Source organism: Nuphar pumila, chromosome 12 (genome assembly GCF_984573655.1).
Source record: "Nuphar pumila chromosome 12, dmNupPumi1.hap1.1, whole genome shotgun sequence".
NCBI lineage: Eukaryota > Viridiplantae > Streptophyta > Magnoliopsida > Nymphaeales > Nymphaeaceae > Nuphar > Nuphar pumila.
The window spans coordinates 42,982,201-43,004,137 of NC_143260.1; positions in this window are offsets into that span (position 1 = coordinate 42,982,201).

Genomic DNA, 21,937 nt, shown 5'->3' on the forward strand with positions numbered 1-21,937 from the left:
GGAGAAGAAATTTGGTTCAGACAAATTGGCCTATAGTAAGACAAGCAATCATTTGAAGAGAACCATACATAAAATGGCATTGAATTATAAAATGATGAGACAGACAAAAAGAGAGTAGATGGCATCCGGATAGACAAAGAAACTTGGAATTTTATTGATGACATTGGTAAAATGAGACATTTATTTGGAAAAGAATAGAAAGGAAATAACAAATGGTCTTCATTGTGCCCCTTTGACAAAAACAGTCTTCCTTGATGAGCTTCCTCCGGAGAACCCCAATCCTGCCCTGTGGGGACGATGTTTATGGATCATTGGCTCGATGCGGCCATCTTCATTCTTGCCGAGTCCCTTGAAGGGTTGATAGCCATGCTTCAGGAGTAAATCAAATCCCTTTCTTGACTTCATGAATTGAGGAAACAAGGGATGATCCTTAATGGTGCTGTAGTCGATTCGACCTCCAACCTTGAAGAATTGAGGACCTTTCCATCGTGTCGTGGCTACTGTGTGCAGAGATGGCTCTGATGGTGCCTGAAGTATTTCTCGATTCTCCCCGAGATTGATCTCTTCACTTTCCCTGATGCTGGGAATATCTGCATTGAATGATGGCCGATGAATCATGGGCTGCGGGAGCCTTTCTTCTGGGTCTTCTCCCAGTATTGTGGTAATCATTCCACCTTTTGACCACTTTACACATTGATGGAGGGTAGAAGGCACTGCATTAGCATTGTGAATCCACGTCCTACCGAGCAGCAAGTTGTAGGTTGGTGGTACATTAACCACATGGAAAAGCACGGAATGCACTGAATAATTAATGAACACCTCCAGGAATATCTTGCCCTTGGCCGTTTGACCATGATTGTCAAACCCATAGATAGTGATGGGATCTGGAATATATTCTTCATCCTTGATCCCTAATGCCTTTGCGGTCATTTCGGGACATATGTTGAGGCTACTGCCTCTATCGACCAGCACATGGGGAACCGTCATTCCTCTGACTCGAACGACAATGTAAAGAGCATTATTGTGAAAGGAATGAGGCTTTGGAAGGTCCTCATCTGAAAAGGTGATTGGCACATTGGTCATGGCAGAGTTCACAATCTGTGCCATGTCTTCAGGAGTGGTACTGGGCTTAACTTTGATTTTCCTGAGTAAATCATCCAGTACTTGCTGGTGCTTGCTAGAATTCTTGGCCAAGTCAAGGATGGAGACATTGGATAAAGCAGTCAGAGGCTTCTGACTTGACTTCTCTGGCCTTGGTCTAACGATTTGCTTGAAGAAGTCAGGAGTTCCTTTTGATTTGGGAATTGACTTCACAGGTGCTTCCGCAACTCTCATTTTACTGAATGCTGAAATTAAGTCCATCTTCTTAGAATCTGGAGTTGCTTGTCGTAGCACCGTCACCTGATGTTGAACTTGGAGATCTTGCGCAGAACATGGCTTGATATGCTCATGCGGTAGAAATGGTTGTGCAGACACTACTGCTGTGGTGTGCGAAGGGAAGGGGTGGTTGAGAATGTCCATTTTCTCTTCTTCTTCTCCTTCTACCAATAGATTCTTTTCAATGAGATCTTGTATGATGTTTTTTAGAACAAAGCAGTTCTCGGTGTTGTGTCCCACTGTCCTGTGGAACTTGCAGAACTGATCTTTCCATTTCCCCATGGGCACAGGGGGATCGGCCAATCTGGGCAATTTGACCATCTCTTTTGATAGTATGTACTCGAGTACATCCTCGAGTGATTGGTCAAGGGGAGTAAACTTTCTATCGTAACTCCATCCTTCATGTTTGGTCTTCTCACGCAGTTTTGGCCCTTGATTCTGCTGAGGAGGCTTGCTGTACTGAGGAGCAGGCTTTGCCTTTTGGTCCTTGTTGTTTGAACTGCCGGTGCCGTAGCAGTAATCTTTCTTCTGCCCTTTGTGCTGATTTCGGCCTTTGTTGTTGTTGTTAGCAGAATAAGTGAAGTGAGCTTTCTTCTTCTGCTCACCATGGGAGTTGTTCTTGGAAAAGGTGAAGCCTTCATAGACTCCATTTTCCACACTCAGCTCGAGCCATTTGGCTCGTTCAGTCAGCTCAATGAAGGTCCTGGACGGTGCTGTGGAGATCAATCCTCTTAATGGCTGTGAAAAATTGTTGAGGATTATGGACAATGCATGCCTTTCTGAGATAGGATCTCTCATCTTATTACAGGCTGATCTCCATCTGTGAATGAAGTCCCGTGCTTTTTCATTCTCATTCTGCCTTAAATTGCAGAGATGACTTAATGTAGGCAGCGCTTCTGTGTTGAACAAGAAGCGTTCAATAAAGAGATTCACAACTTTGTCGAACTCCTTGAGCTCGATGGGGTTGATATGCTCAGCATACCACTTAGCTGCAACTCCTTCCAAGCTGCGGGGGAAGCATAGAAACAATGCTCGGTTATCCCTCTTAAACCGAGAGCATTCAGCAAAGAAAGTGGCGAGGTGCGCTTTTGGGTCGCCAGAACCATCGAATTTGATGAATTTACGGGGGAGATTCTCCAGATCATCATCCCCTTCTAAGCCGTCATAGAAGTCTTCACTGGTGAAGACTTTCTTGCCCTTGTCGCGGGCTTGCAGATCCTTGACAACTCGGGCCATTTCTTTAAACTGTGCTTGCAAAGGTTCTTCTTTATCTCTGCTTTTTGATCTGCGGCTTTTACTTTGGCCACGCTTCTGAAATGCCGGAGGCACCTCATATTCTTCATCTGTGTTTTCAGTTGAGTCTGATTCATCTGAAATCTCTTCTGGCTGGATCTGCTTCTTGGGAGCCTTCTTACTCCTACGACCATGAAACTTTTCTCTGAATGGATTCCTTTCTGAGCTGGTCCCGGGCTGCTCATTCATCATCTTATTCATCATTTTTCTGAACATGGCATACATTTGAGGGTCTATGCCGTCATCTTCTTGCTGCTGCTCTTGACTCTTCTCGGATCGAGGGGAACCCATTTCTTCTTCCGAGGCTGACGAGTACTGGGATGCCGTGGTTCTTTTGCCTGACCTTGTCTCAACCATCAAATGGTAGGGATGCTCTCTGCAGGGCAAAGACCGGATTAGATTATGAAGGAATTAGCTTTTGGAAGAAATATTTGCCGAAAATATGGTAGACAATTTGGAAAAGATGTCCCATTACTAGGGACTGAGTCGTCGTGGGAATCACGACAATTGTGTTGTCATTCCTTCTGCAAAAGAAATAAACAACGAAAATATGCCTTGTTACCTAGGCGAGGTCGTCAAACCACAATGGAAAGAGAAAGAAAATTTTATTGAAATGGGGAAAACATGACTTTATTGATCTTGACAAAGAGGTGGGGGACAAACAATTTGCCACCATTCACGATAGTCGGCAGACACTCTAGGACCTGGAAAGATTTTGAGAGAGACAAAGGAATCCCAGCCGTAGCGGGCGGAATGATATGCCCCGGACCATTGTGCGGAGGTGAGATCGAACTCTGCCATAGCTCCTGATAACAAGCGGGCTTCGACGTACTGCTGCCTTTGAGAAAACTGCCGAACACATCTCTCTGGTTGGTAGTAAGTGCAAAAGAAAGGTCCCAGCAACTTGAACTGCTTGCCATAAGCGTAGGTATATCTGGGAGGAGATATTTGCCGATCAAAATAGTCCCAAACAACGTCATCCTCTTGAATATTGTTGATCATAGACCGGTATTGCGCCACTGGAAGGAGTTCTTGACCATTGTATCTGAAAGAGCTTGCTCGGGCTGGAACGTGTTGGAAAAACCAGGACTGAAGTGCATAGATGCATCCTTCAACTAAAATGGATTCTCCAAGTGAGAATCGAGTCAGACCTCGATAAAGGAAGGCGAGCGCTGCCATGGCTATGGAGAGGCGATTGGTTTGCCGACTTCCCCATCTTCTCATAAGTTGGATTATCCTGATGTCCATGTAGTTCTGTCCATCTGGGAAAAAGGACAGTCCTACAGTGCATAGAACCATTGCATTCTGAATCTTTTCTTTGGCTGTTCCTGAAAGCAAGTTGACTTCGACGAAGGTCCCGTACTGGCGGTACAACTCAAGTAGGTCAACATATTCATTTCCTTCTAACTGGATCAGGGGCCAAGATCGGCGGCCTGTCATACGAGCTAAGGAGTCTCGGGGGTCCAAACCCTTGACATTAATAAGGAATTGATGCTCTAATGGGTCTCCTGGTCGACCAGCTGGTTCTGGCAACCCCATGATTTCTGAAAACTCATCCATCAAAACGGTCATCTCTCCCCATGGAAACCAGAAGGTACACATCCGAGGATTCCATCGCTCCGCCATTGCATGGATCAGGTTGCCGTTGATGGTCTGCTTTCCGACTGCTGATGCCAGCTCTAATCCGCACTCACTCAAATGGTCCGGGAACATTCGGGAAAAGCTCTTTAGCCAGGAATAATACCACCGGGGAATGAAAGTTCCGGTGCTAAGGGCTCGATGTTCAGGACGACCTTGTCGCATCTCGAAGGAGATGTGACCTTCAGGAAAGATAGGATCGATTTGACTGGATGCCATCGAACTGAAAACAGAGAAAGACTCAGAATGAGACTTAGGAAAATGTGAAAAATTTTGAAAAAATTTTGCAGGCAGGATAAAAATGCAGCTAGAAATTCGAGATCCAGTAGAAAGGTAGAATGTAAAATCGCCTGGAGTTTTGGAAGAAATGGGATATTTGAAAATCATCCAGGGTTTGAGAAAAAGATCTTGTGGGAAAATAAAGATGTTTTGAAAAAGGCCTAAGAAGTTGGAAAACATTGGGAAATATAAGAAATTAAGGAAATCATACAATCACATCCTGCACAAACATTCATGCACATTCAGCACTCCCTAAAAGGCTGACTCTAGATGCATCCATTTGAAAACAGTTGTAGGACCTTAATCCTAACTCTAGGTTCAGATCATCTTTGTCCAATCCGGTTATGCCAATATACTCGAATCGAAATCTGAGGTACGTGGCATAGAATTTCAACTCCGGTTCTAAGGTAAGGTTTTCCAACATCCTTGAGCGCCTACCGATATACTTCGGACTGTGGCCCGCGGTACGTGGTAGGGGGGTGTTAACCCAAATAGTTGGCCCAGTTGTGAGGCTCTGTCCCGAACTATGGTTCTGGAAGAGAGCCCAGCAACGTGAAGACCGGGTAATGATAGGTAATTGAGGTTTTGAAAAAAAATGATCACATGCAAGAAATAGAGGGCTCTAAATCCTAGAGAGATAGATTTTGAAAATTTTGAAGAAGCATACATTGTTTGCATTCAGATCCTAAATTGAGGAGGGTTGTGTTTAGACCTAAGTCTATGTGAGCATGAAAATATCTCCTCAATATAGTCCTACCAAACCATGCCTAAGCTATATGCAGTCGATGTCAGCTAGGTCAGAATCTAGGCTCCTAGGTTCGCATGATATCAAAAGTAAAGAGCTGACATTTTGTGAACATAATTTCGATGTTTGAACTAAGTCAAGCATTTTTTTGGTCAGACAAGGACATGTCCCATCACGGTCGCCAAACCTGTTATCGTCGCGAAATTTTCCCCCCGTCTTCCCTTCCTTGCGGAAGAGAGAAAGAGGAAACGCTTTCGCGCTTCAAACTTGACCGGATTTTGGAAATTGCTTTTGAAATACTCGCCTCCGTTTTGAAAATTGCGGGAAAATCCATGGGATGGGGCTCGACCTGTCGGTACGAGGTTCGACCGTTCCTGCCGCCTTTAATAGGAGTAATCGAACCAAGGACCAAAACTATGCTTGACTTAGTTAAATCATCAAAATTATGTTCTGTCCTAAATGCACAGAGAATTCAGGCATGTGCTATGAGATTTTGGAAAATGCCAGTTGGAAAACATGATGTATGCTTAGAAAAATATTAGGAGTTGGAAAGAATCTCTCAGGAAAAAGTGCAATTTCTCAGGAAACTCAGATAAAAAGGGATTTTTGAAAACATGAGAAAGCTTATAAAGATGTGGAAAAATCAGAAATAGTTGAAAATCTTGGGAAAATGGAAGTGATTCTTGAGAAAAGATGAACCTTTTGAAAAGGGAAACACTTCTTAGGAAAACTTGGACTTTGAGAGTTTTCTTAGGAAAATGATGGAAAATTTATAGGAAAGCTCATTGGAGAAGGAAATTCAAAACTTGGGGAATCGAAATCCTGGGAATTTTACCTTTTGAAATATTTGGAAATCGATCTTGGGTCTTAAAGAAAGATTGGAAAACTCTTTTGAATATCTTAAGAAAATATCATTTTCCTCGGAAAACTATGGGGAAATTGACTTTGGAAAACCGATTTTGAAAAATCCTTAGAATTTCTTGAGAAATCGATTTCTTGAGAATGAAGTTTTCTTGAGAAAATCTTGAGAAAATCAATGATTTCATGATGCAAATGTCATGAGTGAATGAATGCACTTTGAAAATATTTTCTAAGAGATTTGTTGGAAAAATGTGCATTAAGTCAAGATAAATCCTTCACATATCCTGACTGTGGCCACGAATATGTTCAGAATTTAGTTGATTTGATGCACATGATTTTGAAAACTTTGGAATATGATGTGCATTTTAAGATAGCCTAAGAGTGTAGGCTCAATGTGACTAGTAGAAAGATGATGGATCTGGGTCTCGTCCATATTCCGACTAGGGCCGTAAATATGGATTCCATCGAGTTCATCAACTCCCTAAGAGTTGGTGCACGTGCCATTCGTGAACATCCATAGTGCTTTTGAAATAACAATGCATGAATCATATAAGCAGGATATTTGCATAAATTCAAACTATATGATATGCATCCTAGTCTAAGCAGGAAATTAACTCTCTTATTCCAAAATTTACATTATTACATCACTAAATAAATGAAATAAAAGAAATTTGCAGACTTCAGCTCCTTCTTTTGAATGTCCCTGCCAAGCTTGAAATAAAGTTAGCTCAAATATGTGGGTTTTTCCAAGATTTTCCAATAATATTATGAAATTATTGGATTTAATTGGATATAAACCCTATTCTCATGCTTCCTTGATATTTGAAATGATGAAAATGCTAGGGAATTCAGTGGAAAACAGTTTGAAATTCGGAATTGAGGTTAAAATGACCAAAATACCCCTAAAATTAAAGTTACATCTTTAAAATCAGGGTTTTTTTGAAGGAAAACTAGGTAAAATTGAGATTTCGAAATTCAAATTGAATCCAATGACGATAAAATACAGTATGAGGCATGATGACATGCTGCTAAACACATTATGACTGTAAAATCAGAATTTGACATTTTGAAATTTAGCCAAAATAGCGAATTTCGCTGTTTTTTCACTTGGATCCGAGTCCTACGGGACCCTGTTTTGGTATTATGGATGATCCGAATCTCAAATGGATTCCAAATTGCACCAAATTCTGTATGAAGCATCTAAACACTCTGATAAACAACCTAGAATGCTAAAAATCATGAAATGATATGATTTAAATGCTAAAATTCAAAGAAAGTCCTAAAATGGTGGATTTTGCCTATGGGTCCGAACCAAATGCAATGCCTAATATGATAATGCAAGATTTACACCATGGAAACTTCTGATATTTTGCAGACTGCTAAAAGACCTGAAATGGAATATTTTTTGTTTTTATAGCCTCGGGATTTGAGCCATGGTGAGTTCAATAACAGAGATTTAGTTCTGACAGAGGTAAAAATCACCCTATTCTTATGTAAAATGCCAAAAAAATATAAAACAGCCATGAAAATTTATGAAATTAATCAGAGATATGCACGACACCTACATGAACAATTTTCATGTTTATGACTTCGGCATTTGATCAACGGAAACACAGATAAAAATATAACTATTCCTGCCTAAACTAACAGAATAGACAAATGTAGCAAAACAGGGGGCTGACAAGAAAAATCCGAAGCAGGGGTCAACACTGTTTTAAAAATTACAGGCTTTTAGATTCAAACAGAAGACATCTCGGACACCACTTTCACTTTTTACAGTTTCAGATTTGGAGCAACACACAAAGAGAAACCGTAGCCCTAAGTCGATCCAAGATCTCAGAGGCCCAAATTAGGCTCTGACATGTGTCCCGAACTCTCGGATTTTTGTCAGACATAAAAAAACTCATAAAATCTGGAAAAATCATATTAAAAACTAGACATTCTCCCGAGTTCAGAACATCTTTGGGATCTAAAATCGGATCTCCCATGAGGGATATTTTGATTTTACAAGTCGGCAAATGATTTTCAAAATGTGTCTCGGGTAACAAAACCCGACTTGCCGTTTTGAATGTTTACCGCAGTAAACAAATTCAAATGGCTCCGAATTTTTGGCAAAATTTCAGGGACACCTAAAGGCGCATTCCGTGATTTTTTTGGGATTTTTGATAAAAAACAAATGCATGAAATGACGTGTGGACTGACTGACAAAAACAGAGACCTACTGAAAATAAGCAGAATTGAAATAAAGGCTAAATTAATCCTAATTAATTCATGAAATGTACTAAATGAATGAAATAAAATGCAAATTAAACCTAGCTAACTATATGAATGTTAAAAATCATCAAGGAAGCATAACAAAACATTTTTATATATGTTATTTTATGAGAATAGCTCAATCCATCCCTCGGATGAGCTTTTTCTTCAAACGACTCCCGATTCGGATTATAGAATCACATCAAGGGGAAAAGAAGTGCACCTTGCTTCGTTACGCAGCGTAGGAGCTCTTGAAAGGGGCAGCTATCATGAGCTTCCTTCGTCCTTCGCTCTGAGCTTCGGATGGTCCACCAAAATCGAGCTCTGTTGGAATCGGATTGGCCACGGCACGAACTTTACTCCACCTTCTTCAATGCGCCAAAGGGGGCACGATTTCCAAGGTTCAAAATCAGATGTTAGGAAGGCTAGGTCGGATTTTCCAAGTTCACAAGAGCTAAAAAAAATGATCTCCCTCAGGCTGGGCGTGAACCCTTGTTTTTATAAATTTTCTGAAAATTTTTGAAATTCAAACAGGCTGGATCTGAGCCCTCCATGTGGCGCCATCTCAGGGGGTGTCATCTGAGGGGTTTGAAATTCGAATTTGTCTTCTGCAGGGAGCCCTCAGGTGGTGCCACCTCAAAAGGTGTTTTAATTTTTGAGAAAAATAAAAAATAAAAAAAATGGAAATTTTGTGGGTGAGACACCTCAGCAGGGGGAATTTGGAATTTTTCAAAAGTTAGCTTGATTCTCTCTGCAGGGAGCTCCCAGAAGGCGCCACCTCAGAGGGTGCTCTCTTGGAATTTGAAATTCAAACTCACCTTTTGTAGGGAGTCCTCAGGTGGCGCCACCTCATGGTGGGCTACCTTTATTAAAAATAAAATAAAAAATAAAAATGGAGCCAAGTGGAGTCCTGGAATGGTGCCACCTCAAAGGTGTTTGACACATGTCAGAAGGTCAGAGCAGTGGGCTCAGAAGGCGCCACCTCAGAGGAATTTGAATTTTGCTTTTTCTGGTGAAAGGAGATCTGGACATGTGGCAGTCCAGGATGGTTCCAAGTGTCAGCCTGCTGGAGGAGGTTCTTCAGATGGCGCCACCTCAGAGGAGAATTCGAATTTCAAATGGAGGTTGGCCCTGGAGGAATGGAGGATGGACATGTGGCGCCACCTCAGGGTGGCTCCTACAATGCCATGTGGCAAGAGGGAGGAAAAAGAGGGCAGTGACATGTGTCTCCTACTTTTCTGAAAAAAGTAGGGAGAGGACATGTGTCCTCTACTTTTTCTGAAGGAGTGAGAAGGAGACATGTGTCACCTACTTTTTCTGAAAGAAGCAGAAGATGACACGTGGCAGAGGGGTGAGAAGGAGGGAAGGGACATGTGGCACCCTCATAGGCCATCTGGAAAAATCAGAGCTCAGGATTTTCGCCACCTAATGCCTTGTTTGAATTTTAAATGGTTTGCTTTTTCTGAAGAAGGCCAGGAGTGACATGTGTCTCCTACTTTTCTGGAAGAGGTAGGGAGAAGACATGTGTCCTCTACTATTTCTGAAAGAAGCAGAGAATGACACGTGGCAGAGGGGAGAGAAGGTGGGCCAAGCCATGTGGCGCCATCTCAGACAGGATGAAAAAGGTAGGAGTTCTTGATTTTCGCCACCTATGGGGATTTTTGAATATTTGAATTCTAGCTTTTCTGAAGAAAGCAGAAAATGACACATGGCACTTGCCTTTTTCTGAGGAAATGAGGGCTTGCCATGTGTCCTCTGCAGGAGACACTCCAGATGGCGCCACCTCAGAGGAGACAAGCCTACCTTTTCTGTAGGAATTTAGGAGTGACATGTGTCTCCTACTTTTCTGAGAAAAGTAGGGAGAGACATGTGTCAGGCTACTTTTCTAGAAGGAAGGAGGGGTTGACACGTGTCCCCTGCAGGAGACACACTTCAAGTGGCGCCACCTCAGAGGAGACAAGCTCCACTTTTCTAGACAGGACAACCTATGACACTTGGCATCTCCTGGTAGTCTCTGCAATGACACATGGCGCAGGATGGGTAGGGTGACACATGGCAGATAAATGGGATGACATGTGGCGGCTTCTTAGGGTAGCCCCACACTGACACGTGGCAGAAGAGGGAACGTGACATGTGGCACCAACTCTAGGTGAACCCTATGCTGACACATGGCATGTAAATGGGAGGAGAGAGAAAGGACAAGTGGCACCAATCCAGGGGACAAGGCTCCTATATTTTTGGGTTTTTCAAAATTCAAATTTTCAAAAGAAAAGCTTGTGTGACACCACCTCAGTGTGGGTCCCACATTGCTTCTTTATTGAAATAAGGATAAAACAAAAACTTTTTTTTGGAATTTTCATAAAATCTGGACTAATTGGTAAAACAGGAATTTTTGGAAAGAGTTGACCTCTGTAGGGCGATTTTGTAAAAGAAAGATATTTGAAATTGTCAAAAAGGGCAAAATCTAAGGTGAAGTGACTGAAATCCATATTAAAAACTATCCAGATCGTTTTCCTGAGAAAATATTTTGACATTCAGAGCCCTGGGGGTAAAATGGGAAGAATTGATAATTTTGAATGACCCAGGGTTTTGAAATCAATTTTGAAAAGAGTTGAAATTCTAATCTGGATTGAAAATTTTGAAATCAAGAGTTCTGGATCTCGAAATGACATGCTGTGCAGTGCAGTGATTTGAAATGCTCATGCAATGATATGCAATGTCATGTCTTATGAAACGCAATCTCGAACCAAGACTCTGGAGATGTCTGTCTCCTGTCAGGAGTAAAATCTTGAACATCTGAGATAAAAATAGAGAAAATTTGAGAGTTTCAGATGAAATTTGGACTTTTGCAAGGTCCGGGCTCAAAAAATGACCATTTTGCCCTCCAGCGATTTCAGAGGCTGGATGATGATGTTTGGTGAAAATGTCGGGGAGGTGAGTGAAAATTTGGGGTGTTTACACCACCCTCGTCGGCGTTACTTCTTTCAATTTTTGCTGCAAATTGCCCCTGTTTGCGGCTTACACAACCAGCACCGTCACACTCATTGGTAAGCCAACCTGAAACTGGCATTGATTTTCTATTTACAACGGCAGATCTAATCCACTACGAAGCTCTCTCGGGTTTGCTGTGGAATTCTGCAAACTCTGCATAAACTACATATTTCGGAATGTCTGCATATTGCATTTTGCCCCATTGCATACTATGTCATTGACACATCCGCGTTTAGGCCAGCAATGCATCATTGGGCAATGGTCTTAATAGGAGTCGGCCAGAAACTCAGGAAATTGTGAGTTACTTATGGTCTGGGTGCCAATCTCACGAAACCTGGATTTCTAAATTTTGTTGTTATTTAGAGAAAATTAAGCCAGTTACAGTATTTGGATGATGTCTTTCTTATTGGTTACAGTTTTATTTATGTGAGAATTCTGGGTGGCTGTATATGCATCCTTTCGTTTCATAAAGAACATCTAACATGTGAAAATAGCTTATGATAAGATATATTTCTTATCCCTGGTGACAGTTCCAGTAATGTTACATTCTTAGTGCTATTTACTGATATAAGGTTTCCATAAGGCGACTCTTCTGCAGTTATGTAATATGATGATCAGGGCATAAATCTTGCATCATTCCTTGTCAGCACTAGTAAGTATGTGGGTAGGACTCAGATTGATTGCTTTTCTTGAATCAAAATTGCTTGTGTTCTATAGGCCTATTGGTTCATACACACCCTATTTATTTTACGATGCTGCCTATGCTCACCATGATATGTGCGGTAATTCACATAAAATTTTCTTAAGTTTGTAAGGTTTATCAGATGTATATCCTAAGATTCTTGGAGAATTGATCTACTACGTAAGGTCTGGTATATCATTAGCTAAATGTTATTATGGTGAAATCTCTGGAAATCTGAGGTTTGCGTGGTTATTCAAATTTTCTTTTTTAGGGGAATAAGATAACACTTTACTACAAGGCCTCTTCACAACTGTCATATTAGAATCATGTGCACACTGTGGTACTATCACTTCACTGTATTTTCCCCTCTATTGAAACCCTCCGTTCATAGCATCCTTCTACCATAGTCCTATACGCAGCAGTACCAGTACAGCACTTCATTTTTCATCTCCCCATGTCCTTCTCATTATAATTTTTCACCTGCCTATTATCATCCCCTGTGTCCCCATACTGCAACATCTACTGCTGCATCCCCTGCGGAATCTATGCATTACTACATACCTCCTTCATATCACAATTGTGCCCTCACAACATGGCCACACCACCCTGCAAAGACCTATACAGCAGGCCCATCATCATCTTCCACCATCTGCAGCCGCATATTATCAGATATGTTCATGACATATCGATTGATATGCTCACAGCATACCATGCACTTAAGCCTAGTTACATTCTTCATTTACCCACAGCATATCATATATTTAGGTATAGTTGCATTTTTCATTTACTTACCGCCATCATATATCTACTACATAGTGGCGGTCTTGTTACACTTTACCAGTTTCCATTATTTCACTCATCTGTTCTACATCCATGTGATATATATATATATATATATATATATATATATATATATATATATATATATATATATATATATATATATATATATATGTGTGTGTATATATGTATATATGTATATATATATATACATATGTATATATATGTAAATATATTAAATGGTTATCCTTCCACATCTTAGATTATCAAGGTTATTTCCTTAAGATGATAAGTACAAGGTAGGTATACGAATGTCTCATAACCTGTATCTTTGAAGTCAATATTATATGTGCCATTTTCCTTTTATTTTCATACTAATCAAGGGTTTTTTGCATAGGATATATGGGAATTGTCACTACTGAGAGTTATAAATTTGATTTTATGAGTTGTAATAGTCAGATTTTAATGAGAACTTACATTTCCTGCTTTAGATAGAATGAATGAGCATTGTAGATACCATGAATTACTTGTTCTTCATGCATTTTTCCTTTATTTCTCAAAATCTCACCATGGTGAAACACGAATGGCACGTGCACCATTTCGTAAGAGGTGAATTATTCCTAAGTTGATGATCCATATCAATGGCCATAGTCAGGGTATGGACAAAACTTAGGATTTTTATCTTTTACGAAATAACACTGGACCCATACTGGATCCGTTTTCAAAACTCATCATATTTCCCTTAAATATCTTCTTCTTTTATTAGAATTTAACTTAAAATTAATTCAAAATATATACCAATGGCCATAGTCAGGGTATATTGAGAGTTAATTTCATTTTAAATTCTATAAAAGCACCAAATGTGTTTTATTCTCCACCTGAATTTAAATATAGATTATTATATAATACATTCAATGACCATAGTCAAGGATGTATTATATCTTCAATCTTATTTTAATTCATCCAGAGAATGAAATAGCTTTTCAAAATCCAATTTCAAAATCATTTAAATTCATTCATCATTTAGGATAGAATTGCATCATATTTTCAAAATTAGTTTTTTTTCTTTCTTTCAAAACTCCAAGTGATGTAAATATCTTCTTCAATCAATCTTCAATCCTATTCATCTTTTTCAATCCTATCTCATTTTCCATCTCAGAGTCCAATTCAACTTTGAGATTCTAATTTCATTTCCTATTCAAAATTTCCAATTCAAATTCATTTTCAAAGTTCAATTTTATTTTGACATTTCAAATTCATTTTCAAAAGCTTCAATCAAACTCAAAGTTCAGTTTAACCTTGAGATTCTTGATTCATTTCAAGCTTCAAATCCCAGGTCTAAATTGACTTTGGGATTCATCTGTATATCCAAAATTCAATGTCTAAAATTCCCTTTTTCCCAAATTCAAATCAGACTTAGAAATTCTTGATTCCTCTTCTGAATTTAATTCCAAATTCATTTTGAGATCCAAAAATTCAACACTCATATTGGATCTTAGACTTCGGATCCAATTACTCTTTAGGATCCAGAGTCCAATTCCACTTTTGGATCTTAGACTCCAGATCCAATTCCTCTTTAGGATCCAGAGTCCAATTCCACTTTTGAATCTTAGACTCCAAACTCAATTCCTCTTTAGGATCCAGAGTCCAATTCCACTTTTGGATCTTAGACTCCAAATCCAATTCCTCTTTAGGATCCAGAGTCCAATTCCACTTTTGGATCTTAGACTCCAGATCCAATTCCTCTTTAGGATCCAGAGTCCAATTTCACTTTTGGATCTCAGACTCCAGATCCAATTCCCGATTAAGATCCAGAATCCAATTTTGCTTTGGATCTCAGGCTTTTAGATCCAAAAATCCATCTTAGGATCCAGAATTCAATCATACTTTGGATCTCAGATTTCAGATCCAATTCTCCTCTAGGATCCAGACTCCAATTTCACTATAGATCTTAGACTTCAGATCTGAATCTAGTTTAGGATCCGAAACCCAATCTCCATTCCCAATTCTAGATTTCCAATTCAATTCCACTTTCGAAATCTTTCTTTCTTTTTCTTAAATCCATGATTAAATTCAAAGTTCACCTCTGACTCTGAAACTTCATTTCCTTTCACTTTCAAAACTTTAAATCATTCTTTCTCTAAGTCAAAGAATTACTCTTTCGACTCCGATTTACTTGGACTTAGAAATTTCCTGATCTATCTCAAGTTCTAAGTTAGATTCAATCATTTCTTCACTCCCTTATCAAGTTCACCTCAGAATAACTTGGAGATTTTCAAAATATCTTTCAAAAGAGCATACATTATTGCATTGCACAAGCATGATTCTTTGTGCATTTAGATCTTTTTAGGATAAATTCTTAGATTATGTTTAGGCAAAGCAAAAGGCACAGATTCAATCCTTGGTTCGATTACCCCTGGTAAAGGCGCCAGGAACGGTCGAACCTCGTACCAACGAGCGAATCCCGTCTCTCCATTTTCCCGCAATATTTTCAAAAACGGAGGCGAGTTAAATTTCTAAATGTTTTCAAATTAAGGTCAAGTGAGACCGCGCAAAATAGTTCCTCCTCTCTCTTTCTTTCTTTCTTTTCTCTTCTCTTTCTCTTTTCTTTCCTTTATTCTTCTCCCTTCAAAAAGAAGGAAAATAGAGGTTAGAAAAGGAAAAGAGAAAGAAGAGAGAGAAAACCCACAAGAGGAAAAATTTTGCGATGATCACAGTTTTGGCGACCGTGATGGGACCCGTCTTCGTCCGGTTGGATCTATGCCTTTGCTTTGCTCTTATATAATCTAAGTCTTTATTCTAACATATGTCAGCTACATTTTCATGCAAACCTTAGGAAGCCTAGATTTTGTCCTAAGCTGACATCATTGCATATAGGATCTAAGTATGGTTTGGTAGGACCATATTGAGGAGATTATCCATGTTCACATTAGATTTAGGTTGAAATACAACTCTCCTCAAATCTAGGGATTGAATGCAAAAACAATGTATACAGGTGTATGCTTCTCTTCATTTAAATCTATCTCTTTAGGACTTGCATTAGAGCCTTCTGATTTCATTGCATGTTGATCATATTTTGAAAACATCCCTACCTATATTGTCCCGGTCTTCACGTTGCTGGGCTGTCTCACTGAACCATAGTTCGGGAGAGAGCCTCACAACTGGACCACTTATTTGGGTTCGCGCCCCCCTACCACGTACCTAAGGGCCATAGTCCGAGGTATATCGGTAGGTGCTCAAGGATGTTGGGAAGCCCTTACCTTAGAATCGAAGAAATATCTTATATGCCACGTACTTTGAGCTTCGGCTTGAGTATATCGGCATACCTTGATTGGAATCAGATGATCTGAACCATAGAGTTAGGATTAAGGTCCCACAAGCTATTTCAAATATTGCATATAGAGTCAGACCTTAGGGAGTGCTGTGTGCGCATCCTTGTTTGTGCAGCCATGAGTATGCGATGTTTTTCCTGTGTTCTTCTATATCGACCTCTCTTAAAACCCTGGGTGTACTATTTTAAACTTCCTCTATTTTCAAAAAAAAAACTAGGTGCATATTTTTCCCCCTTGCCTATATTCTGTTCCTTTTTGTTTTTATGTCAAAACTTTTTCTTCAAAACCCTGAAAAGTCTTTTTCAAACCCCCTGTGCTTTTCAAAATTTCCAGGATTAATGTTTGTCCCCTTCCTTTCATCGAAAAATCTATCTGTGAGTCCTGCATTCTACCTGACTCTCTTCCTCTTTTGCCATAGTATCACTCCGATGGCATCCGAATCTCCCGATACTATCTTTCCTTGGGATCATGTCTTCTATCAAATAAGGGATGGAACCCCAGATCATCGGGTCATTCAGTCCCGTACCTTCTTCCCTCGGTGGTACTATTCTTGGTTCACCGCCTTCTCGCGTATGTTCCCAGACCACTTGGACGATTGTGGATTGGAGATGGCTTCGGCAGTTGGCAAGCAAACCATTAACGGCAGTCTAATTCAAGCTATGGCAGAGCGATGGAATCCGCGTACCTGCACGTTTTGGTTTCCGTGGGGAGAGATGACTATGCTAATGGACGAGTTCAATGATATCATGGGATTGCCAGAACTAGCTGGTCAGCCAGATGGTCCGGTCGAGCAACAATTTTTGATCAATGTCAAAGGGGTAGATGTCCGAGAAGCATTGGCCAGAGCTACAGGGAGCAGATCCTGGCCTCTCACAGAGATCAGCAGAATTTAGTTCATCGATCTATTCGAACTCTACAACAAATATGAGGCCTACAAAGAAGTCGATACCTTATCTCGAGCAGCGAAGGAAAGAATCCAGCATGCCATGGTCCTATGCACAGTGGGGCTGGCATTCTTTCAAGATGGTCAGAATTTCATCGATATCAGAGTCGCCCAACTTTTTCGAAGATGGGGAAGCAAGCAGACCCGTCAGCTTTCAATATCCATGGCAGCTCTAGCGTTTCTCTATAGAGGTTTAGCTCGATTTGCCCTCGGAGAAACCATTCTGGTGGAAGGATGCACGTATGCCTTGTAGTCGTGGTTCCTGCGACATGTACCGTCAAAAGCCAGTTCTTTCAGATTCGGAAGCAAGCAGCCGAAGTCAGCCATTCAGTGTCGGGCTTTGATCGAGAAACTGCATCAGGAGGAAATAGTTTGGGACTTCTTCGACAGAAGAGAGACCATTCCTCGTTACACCTATGCTCGTGACAAACGTTACAAACTGCTTGGTCCGTTCTTCTGCGTAGACTATCAGCCAGAGAGATGTCTCAGACAGTTTTCGCAGCGGCAGGTTTGTGCCAACACTCGCTTCCCGACAGGCCGCATGCCAGAATTCGATCTACGGTCGGATCAGTGGTCTGGAGCATACCACGTCGCCAAATACACTTGGGACTCCTTTATTCCTTTGTCTATATTTTCTGGTCCTAATGTATCATCAGAGTATCGAGAATGGTGGCAAACTGTCTGCCCACCTTCTCTTTGTATTTAAATTTCGTCATTAATGAAAATGCAAGCTTTTATTCTGATAAAAAGCCTTTTTGGCCGAATCTTATTTTCATATAGTTATAGATCCATCCCCGGTGATGAGACCCATTCTGTCTATTCTTCTATCCCTCGTCATAATAGACGACCTCGCCTAGGTCATAAGGCGCATTTTGTCACCATAAAAGGGTGATGCAATCATTGCAAAAATTTGCCAATTCCTTCCCTTATGCCTTTTCTAAAAGAAATCACATTTTCAAAAGTTTCCTCCGAACCCTAATCATTCTTTTCATAATATTTTAACAGGAAATCACTGGCATTGGCAAAATGGTCGTAACAAGGGCAGGAAAAGAAACAGTTCCTCAACACAGCGACAGCGAGGCCGAAGGGATAGATTCTCCCGAATCAGTCAGAGGACAAAATCAGAATCAAACAGATGATATCGATCCAGCCATGTATAATCTGTTTAAAAGAATGATGACCAAAATGATGGCTGAGCAGGCCGAGGCCAGTAAAAAAGAAGCCGTTCTGAAGAGCAAGCCAAAGAAGAAGGCCGTGAAGAAGCCAGCCAGGATTGTTAGGAAGCAAGTACAGCCCGACACCACTTCTGAAGAAACAGAGTCAGTTGAGGAATCGGAAGAGGAAGAACAGCGTGTCTATCAGAATCCTCCACCGCAGTTTGCAAAGACCGTTGCAGAGCCCGAATCAATCAACAAGCCTGTTCCAACTAATGACCCGATGCAGGAACAAATGAAAGAAATGAATCGGGCCATCAAGGATATTCAAGCTAAAAGCAAGGGCAAGCAGACCTACTCCGATGAAGACTTCTATCATGGTCTGGACGGGGATGACAATTTGGAGAATCTCCCTCGCAAGTTCATTAAATTCGACGGAACTAGCAATCCCAAGGCTCATTTGGCCACCTTTTATGCCGAATGCGGCCGTTTCAGGAAAGAAAATCGGGCGTTATTCATCTGCTTTCCTCGCAGCCTAGAAGGGGTACCGGCCAGGTGGTATGCAGACCACATTAATCCTATCGAACTAAGAGAGTTCGATAAAGTTGTGAATTTGTTCATAGAGCGCTTCATGTTCAACGTTGAAGCCTCACCAACCCTCAATCATCTATACAATTTAAAACAGATGGAGAATGAGAAAGCCAGTGAGTTCATCCACAGGTGGAGGAGCACCTGTAACAGAATGAAGGTTCCCATCCCGGAGGAGCACGCCCTGCAGATTATTCTGAATAATTTCGCTCAGCCTTTGAGGAACCTCATTTCCACTTCGCCGGCCAAGTCATTCATCAAATTAATTGAGAGAGCCGAGTGGCTCGAGACCGGCCTGGATAATGGTCTATACGAAGGATATCCTTTTGTCAGAGGAAATCCTGATCAAAAGAAAAAGGCGCACGTCGCCTATGCCGCAGGATTGACAGATCAGGGCAGCAGTGGTTCCGGCAAAAATAAGAACAAGAAGGGCCGCAACAAGAACTCAGGACATCCCAGTACCGAAAGGACAAACTCAGCAGCCCAGAAAGGAAAATTTGTTAAGCCCATCCAACCAGTGCCCCAGCCAGAAGCGAAGCAGCCAGAAAGGCCGAAACACGAAGGTTGGAGTTATGATCGGGAATTTTCAGCATTAGAGCAGTCCCGCGAAGACATCTTAGAATATATGATGTCGAAAGGAATAATCAAACTTCCCAAGGTGGTCGATCCTCCTGTCGCTATGGGTAAATGGACTGACAAATTCTGCAAATTCCATCGGACTGTTGGACATAACACCGAGCATTGCTTTGTTCTCAAGAACATCATTCAGGACTGTATTGACAAAAACATGCTGATTGAGGACGAGGATGAGCAGCAGCCGGAAGTCTTGTCCAAACCTTTCCCTAAGCATTCAGCTTCAGTCGTTACAGAGCAAGCATTCTCTCTGCAAGGCAGTATCCAGCCGTGTTCTAGGCAGGACATTCAGGATCAACATCAGGTCCTAGTCCTTCGCCAGGCGCAGTCATCCGTCAAGAGGGCGGATGTAACGCCCCGGATTTCCAAAACAAAGCTAAGTTGAAATTTTCATGGATTTCTTTTTTTTTTCTTTGCAGCGGAACTTAGAAAAGCTTTTAGCAGCGGAATAAGACGATAATGAGTCGTCGGTTTTAGAAAACTCCGAGCACGTTGCAAGTATGTGGCCAAGCAACTCATTGACCACCAAAGTGTTCCATTTTATCGAAAGCACATGTTTATTACAACACTACTGCTTAGAAAAACAGTGAAGGTTCAATAAAAAGGAAGCAGTACAACTCTGTCTAGAGAAACCCTGGAACTTGATGCCGCCTTGCTCCGCATATCGCCACGCAGGTTCAACACCTGAAATCCCCATTAAACGGGGTCAGAACCACTGATGGTCTGGTAAGTAGGCAAACACCTATCTATTCAACTCAAGTAAATGCATAGACCACTCAGGGTCGCAGTTCGTAATACGACGCTCAAGCCTCCATGACTTAGCGTATATCGCACAAGCCTCATCAGGGCTATGAGTTGAACATCCACGCAAGTCGTCATGACTTCGCATAAGCCTCTTCAGGGCTGTGAGTTAGAATAACCTCTCAAGTCTCTACGACTTAACCTTGACTTCCTCAGAGTCACGAATAGATGTCTAGCTCAAGCCTTTATGCTTGGCACATCCGTATCCTACGAATCTAAGGACAGCTCTCCGAGCTTCACTTAGTCGTACGGATATCAATGGGGTTCTTTCCCAATCGGTCCAGTAGTATACCGACCATGACACCTTCACAAAGGTTATGCAGGACTGACTCAACAACGTCATCCACTCATACATTCAAAGTAGCGCTGTACCTAAGCTAATGCTTTGTTTCGATAATTGCACCTCCCCCTGGGCTTAGGGGACTCATATCTGGGCGACAACGCGACGATCTGGGGGTTGATTATTCTATGTATTTTAGATACCCCAGAGGCCTGTTGACCCCATCCCCCTAGTAGGACGGTACAGCATACCGGAAGAGATCCTTACTAGGTATCCGAATGCATTCTGCTACTGCAGTAGTTGGGTTCAATCCTTAGATATTTAAGGATAACCACGACCTCCATACCTCTGAGTGACGAAGGCCATCAATGAACTCTATCAGGTTCGGGTGAAATATATGTCACTCAAGGCTGCGCCATCACCGTCTTCCTCGGTGAGAAATTCTGAAAGGGGCCTGCCGGTCTTACAATTACTTGACGAACATTGCATGCCTATATGGCAGCCTTTGAGAAGTATGTACCCGACCCCAATCAACCACACGGTTTTCACCGTGGAACAAAGGTTTTATTCATATGCATGCTTAACTCTGCTCTCGGCACTTCGGCCTTGACGAGCACTTCACCTCTTTCGGTGGAAACAACACACTCCGGCTCAGCGGCCCTTACGAGTCTGGTTGTCTGATAATTCTCAATGAGCATGCACATGACTCGATCTCTACGGATCGGCTACTCGGCGTATTTTTACGCAACGAGCTCAGGACCTCGTCAAGGCGCTACCACTACTTTGGCGCAACGGCTCTTACAAGTATGATGCCCTTGCAGGTGTCAGGGAGACGAGTCATTCTGACATCGTTCCAACAAAGGACATCATTGTGCCACTTAACTGGTTTTGGCAGCTCTTCTGCCAACCATTCTGTCAACACCTTCTCTGCTCTACCGGCAGTGGTGCGACGAACCTTTCTACATTGTAGAAGGCGTTTCATAACTGGGTAGCACTTCTGCTACGTTCTTTCTGAGCCATTCTTAGCTCCTTCAGGAATTTCAGCAGCACTTCCTCTCTTTTACGGAGAAAGCGTGCGTTTCTTTTATCCGTTTCAGCGGCATCTCCCCTCTTTGGTGGGAAATCGCTACGCTTAACTCGGGAAATGGATGCGCACCGTTGTGCGTACTTTGCATCCATTAAGGTTGCAGGAACCTTGGGCCATAGCCAGGCCATACGTAATTGATTTAGTCTTTACGTAAAGAGCATTTTGCCAAAAGGCGAAGCCTTTCCAATAGGGGCTTCATTCGTCAAGCAGAATCTTGTAC